This window comes from Arachis ipaensis, chromosome B09 (assembly GCF_000816755.2).
Source record: "Arachis ipaensis cultivar K30076 chromosome B09, Araip1.1, whole genome shotgun sequence".
NCBI classification, from domain to species: Eukaryota; Viridiplantae; Streptophyta; class Magnoliopsida; order Fabales; family Fabaceae; genus Arachis; species Arachis ipaensis.
The window spans coordinates 63,886,297-63,892,296 of record NC_029793.2 but is presented as its reverse complement, the minus strand read 5'-3'; positions in this window follow the sequence as shown (position 1 = coordinate 63,892,296).

Sequence of the window (6,000 nt, the reverse complement as noted above, 5' to 3'; positions counted from 1 at the left end):
ATTTAGGGTTTATGTTTTACAGTTTATAGTTTAGGTTTTATAGTTTAGGGTTTAGGGTTTAGGGTTTAGGGTTTAGGGTTTAGGCACTTGGGTTTGTGGTTTAGGGTTTAGGGTTTAGGGTTTAGGGTTTTTAATTTTGGGTTGAAGTCTTATGGTTTAGGATTTGGGGTTTATGGTTTATGGTTTAGGGTTTATGCTTTAGCGTTTCTAGTTTAGGGTGTAGGGTTTAGTGTTTAGGTTTTATGGGTTGGGGTTGAAGGTTTATTGTTTAGGGTTTATAGTTTAGGGTTTATGCTTTAGAGTTTGTGGTTTAGGTTATACGGTGTATGGTTTAGTGTTTAGGGTTTATAATTTGGGGTTGAGGGCTTATGGTTTAGGGTTTAGGCTTTAGGGATTGTGGTTTAGCGTTTAGAGTGTAGGGTTTAGGGTTTATTATTTATGGTTTGGGGTTAAAGGTTTATGGCTTAGGGTTTAGGGTTTATAGTTTAGGGTTTATGCTTTAGGGTTTGTGGTGTAGGGTTTAGGGTGTACGGTTTAGGGGTTAGGGTGTATGATTTCGGTTTGAGGGCTTTTGGTTTAGGGTTTATGGTTTAAGGTTTATGGTTTATGATGGTTTGGGGTTGATGGTTTATGGTTTAGGGTTTAGGCTTTAGGTTTGTAGTTTAGGGTTTAGGTTGTAGGGTTTATGGTTTATGGTTTAGGGTTGAGGGTTTATGGTTTAGGCTCTACGGTTAGGGTTTGTGATTTAGGGTGTAGGGTTTATGGTTTGGGGTTCAGGGTTTATGGTTTAGGAATTAGGGTTTAGGTTTTATGGTTTAGGGTTTATGGTGTATGATTTAGGGTTTTTGGTTTATGGTTTAGGGTTTATGGTTTATGGTTTAGGGTTTAGGGTTTATGAGTTAGGGTTTAGTGTGTATGATTATGGTTTAGGTTTTATGATTTGGGGTTGAGGGTTTATGGTTTAGGGTGTAGGCTTTAGGGTTTGTGGTTTAGAGTTTAGGCTTTAGGGTTTGTGGCTTAGGGTTTAGGGTCTATGGTTTATGGTTTGTGGTAGAGGCTTTACGGTTTAGGGCTTATGGTTTATAGTTTAGTGTTTAGGCTTTAGTGTTTATGGTTTAGGCTTTAGGGTTTAGGGTTTATAGTTTAGTATTGGGCTTTAGGGTTTGTGGTGTAGGGTTTTTCGTTTAGGGTTTGTGGTTTAGGGTTGATGGTTTATGGTTTAGGGTTTATGGTTTATGGTTTAGGGTTTAGGCATTAGGGTTTGTGGTTTAATATTTAAGGTTTAGGGTTTAGGCTTTAGGGTCTAGTGTTTGGGCTTTAGGGTTTGTGGTTTAGGGTTTAGGGGTTGTGATTTAGGGTTTATGTTTTAGAGTTTATGGTTTAGGGTTTATGGTTTAGGGTTTAGGGTTTCGGGTTTATGGTTTAGGGTTTAGGCATTTAGGTTTGTGGCTTAGGGTTTATGGTTTATGGTTTAGGGTTTAGGGTGTTGGGTTTAGGGGGTAGGGTTTAGGATTTAGGGTTTTTAATTTTGGGTTGAAGGCTTATGGTTTAGGGTTTGGACTTTAGGGACTGTGGTTTAGTGTTTTTGGTGTAGGGTTTAGAGTTTATGATTTATGCTTTGTGGTTGAGGATTTACGGTTTAGGATTTAGCGTTTATAGTTTAGGGTTTATGCTTTAGGGTTTGTGGTTTAGGGTTTAGGGTATAGGGTTTATGGGTTAGGGTTTATGATATGGGGTTGAGGGCTTATGGTTATGGTTTAAGCTTTAAGGATTGTGGTTTAGTGTTTAGGGTGTAAGGTTTAGGGCTTAAGATTTATGGTTTTAGGTTGAGGGTTTATAGTTTAGGGTGTAGGCTTTAGGGTTTGTGGTTTATGGTTTAGGGCTTAGGGTTTAGGGTTTAGGGTTTATGCTTTGGGGTTGAGAATTTATTGTTTAGGGTCTAGGGTTTAGTGTTTGTTGTTCATGATATAGCGTTTTGAGTTGAGGGATTATGGTTTAGGGTTTAGGGTGTAGGGTTTTCGGTTTAGGGTTTAGGGTTTAGGATTTATGGTTTAGGGTTTAGGGTTTAGGGTTTGGGGTTAAGGATTTATGGTTTAGCATTTATGGTTTATAGTTTAGTGTTAGGGCTTTAGTGTTTGTGGTTCAGGGTTAAGGCTTTATTTAGGGTTTAGTGTTTAGGCTTTAGGGTTTGGGGTTTAGGGGTCAGGGTTTAGGTTTTAGAGTTTATAGTTTAGGGTTTAGTGTTTGGGCTTTAGGGTTTGTGGTTTAGGGTTTTGGGGTTGTGATTTAGGATTTAGGCTTTGGAGTTTGTGGTTTATGGTTTAGGATTCGGGGTTTCGGGTTTTGGGTTTATAGTTTAGGGTTGAGGGTTTATAGTTTAGGGTTTGGGGTTGTGGTCTAGGGTTTAGAATTTGGGGTTTAGGGTTTAGGGTTTAGGGTTTAGTCTTGAGGGTTTATGGTTTATGGTTTATGGTTTATGGTTCATGGTTTATGGTTTAAGGTTTAGGCTTTAGGGTTTGTGGTTTAGGGTATAGGGTTTATGGTTTAGGGTTTATGATTGTTTGGGGTTGAGGGTTTATGGTTTAAGGTTTTGGCTTTAGGTTTGTGGTTTATGCTTGAGGGTGTAGGGTTTAGGGTTTAGTGTTTATGGTTTGGGTTTATGGTTTATGGTTTAGGGTTTAGGCTTTAGCGTTTGTAGTTTAGGGTGTAGGGTTTAGGGTTTAGGGTTTATGGGTTAGGGTTAAAGGTTTATGGTTTAGGGTTTATAGTTTAGGGTTTATGCTTTAGAGTTTGTGGTTTAGGTTATACGGTGTATGATTTAAGGTTTAGGGTTTATAATTTGGGGTTGAGGGCTTATGGTTTAGGGTTTAGGCTTTAGGGATTGTGGTTTAGTGTTTAGAGTGTAGGGTTTAGGGTTTATTATTTATGGTTTGGGGTTGAAGGTTTATGGCTTAGGGTTTAGGGTTTATAGTTTAGGTTTTATGCTTTAGGGTTTGTGGTGTAGGGTTTAGGGTGTACGGTTTAGGGGTTAGTGTGTATGATTTCGGTTTGAGGGCTTTTGGTTTAGGGTTTATGGTTTAAGGTTTATAGTTTATGATGGTTTGGGGTTGATGGTTTATGGTTTAGGGTTTAGGCTTTAGGTTTGTGGTTTAGAGTTTAGGCTGTAGGGTTTATGGTTTATGGTTTAGGGTTGATGGTTTATGGTTTAGGCTCTACGGTTTAGGGTTTGTGATTTAGGGTGTAGGGTTTATGGTTTGGGGTTCAGGGTTTATGGTTTAGGAATTAGGGTTTAGGTTTAGGATTTAGGGTTTATGGTGTATGATTTAGGGTTTAGGGTTTATGGTTTAGGGTTTATGGTTTAGGGTTTAGGGTTTAGGGTTTATGAGTTAAGGTTTAGTGTGTATGATTATGGTTTAGGTTTTATGATTTGGGGTTGACCGTTTATGGTTTAGGGTGTAGGCTTTAGGGTTTGTGGTTTAGAGTTTAGGCTTTAGGGTTTGTGGCATAGGGTTTAAGGTCTATGGTTTATGGTTTGTGGTAGATGGTTTACGGTTTAGGGCTTATGGTTTATAGTTTAGTGTTTACGCTTTAGTGTTTATGGTTTAGGCTTTAGGGTTTAGGGTTTATAGTTTAGTATTGGGCTTTAGGGTTTGTGGTTTAGGGTTTTTGGTTTAGGGTTTAGGGTTTGTGGTTTATAGTTTAGGATTTGAGGTTTAGGGTTTATGGTTTAGGGTTTATGCTTTAGGGTTTGTGGTTTATGGTTTAGGGTTTATGGTTTATGGTTTAGGGTTTAGCCATTTGGGTTTGTGGTTTAGGGTTTAGGGTTTAGGGTTTAGGGTGTAGGGTTTAGGATTTAGGGTTTTTAATTTTGGGTTAAAGGCTTATGGTTTAGGGTTTGGGCTTTAGGGATTGTGGTTTAGTGTTTTTGGTGTAGGGTTTAGAGTTTATGATTTATGCATTGTGGTTGAGGATTTATGGTTTAGGGTTTAGCCTTTATAGTTTAGGGTTTATGCTTTAGGGTTTGTGGTTTAGGGTTTAGGGTGTAGGGTTTAGGGTTTAGGGTTTATGATATAGGGTTAAGGGCTTATGGTTATGGTTTAGGCTTTAAGGATTGTGGTTTAGTGTTTAGGGTGTAAGGTTTAGGGCTTAAGATTTATGGTTTTAGGTTGAGGGTTTATAGTTTAGCGTGTAGGCTTTAGGGTTTCTGGTTTATGGTTTAGGGCTTAGGGTTTAGGGTTTAGGGTTTATGCTTTGGGGTTGAGAATTTATTGTTTAGGGTCTAGGGTTTAGTGTTTGTGGTTCATGATATAGCGTTTTGAGTTTAGAGATTATGGTTTAGGGTTTAGGGTGTATGGTTTTCGGTTTATGGTTTAGGGTTTAGGGTTTATGGTTTAGGGTTTAGGGTTTGGGGTTAAGGATTTATGGTTTAGCGTTTATGGTTTATTGTTTAGTGTTAGGGCTTTAGTGTTTGTGGTTCAGGGTTAAGGCTTTAGGGTTTAGTGTTTAGGCTTTAGGGTTTGGGGTTTAGGGTTTTGGGGTTGTGATTTAGGATTTAGGCTTTGGATTTTGTGGTTTATGGTTTAGGATTCGGGGTTTCGGGTTTTGGGTTTATAGTTTAGGGTTGAGGGTTTATAGTTTAGGGTTTGGAGTTGTGGTCTAGGGTTTAGAATTTGGGGTTTAGGGTTTAGGGTTTAGGGTTTAGTGTTGAGGGTTTATGGTTTATGGTTTATGGTTTATGGTTTGTGGTTTATGGTTTAAGGTTTAGGCTTTAGAGTTTGTGGTTTAGGGTTTAGGGTCTATGGTTTTAGGTTTATGATTGTTTGGTGTTGAGGATTTATGGTTTAAGGTTTTGGCTTTAGGTTTGTGGTTTAGGCTTGAGGGTGTAGGGTTTAGGGTTTAGTGTTTATGGTTTGGGTTGATGGTTTATGGTTTAGGGTTTAGGCTTTAGCGTTTGTAGTTTAGGATGTAGGGTTTAGGGTTTAGGGTTTATGGGTTGGGGTTGAAGGTTTATGGTTTAGGGTTTATAGTTAGGGTTTATGCTTTAGAGTTTGTGGTTTAGGTTATACGGTGTATGGTTTAGGGTTTAGGGTTTATAAATTGGGGTTGATGGCTTATGGTTTAGGGATAGTGGTTTAGTGTTTAGAGTGTAGGATTTAGGGTTTATTATTTATGGTTTGGGGTTGAAGGTTTATGGCTTAGGGTTTAGGGTTTATAGTTTTGGGTTTGTGGTGTAGGGTTTAGGCTGTACGGTTTAGGGGTTAGGGTGTATGATTTCGGTTTGAGGGCTTATGGTTTAGGGTTTATGGTTTAAGGTTTATGGTTTATGATGGTTTGGGGTTGATGGTTTATGGTTTAGGGTTTAGGCTTTAGGTTTGTGGTTTAGGGTTTAGGCTGTAGGATTTATGGTTTATGGTTTAGAGTTGAGGGTTTATGGTTTAGGCTCTAGGGTTTAGGGTTTGTGATTTAGGGTGTAGGGTTTATGGTTTGGGGTTCAGGGTTTATGGTTTAGGAATTAGGGTTTAGGTTTTAGGGTTTAGGGTTTATGGTGTATGATTTAGGGTTTAGGGTTTATGGTTTAGGGTTTATGGTTTAGGGTTTAGGGTTTAGGGTTTATGAGTTAGGGTTTAGTGTGTATGATTATGGTTCAGGTTTTATGATTTGGGGTTTAGCGTTTATGGTTTTGGGTGTAGGCTTTAGGGTTTGTGGTTTAGAGTTTAGGCTTTAGGGTTTGTGGCTTAGGGTTTAGGGTCTATGGTTTATGGTTTTTGGTAGCGGGTTTACGGTTTAGTGCTTATGGTTTATAGTTTAGTGTTTAGGTTTTAGTGTTTATGGTTTAGGCTTTAGGGTTTAGGGTTTATAGTTTACTATGGGCTTTAGGGTTTGTGGTTTAGGGTTTGTGGTTTATAGTTTAGGATTTGAGGTTTAGGGTTTATGGTTTAGGGTTGATGGTTTATGGTTTAGGGTTTATGGTTTATGGTTTAGGGTTTAGGTATTAGGGTT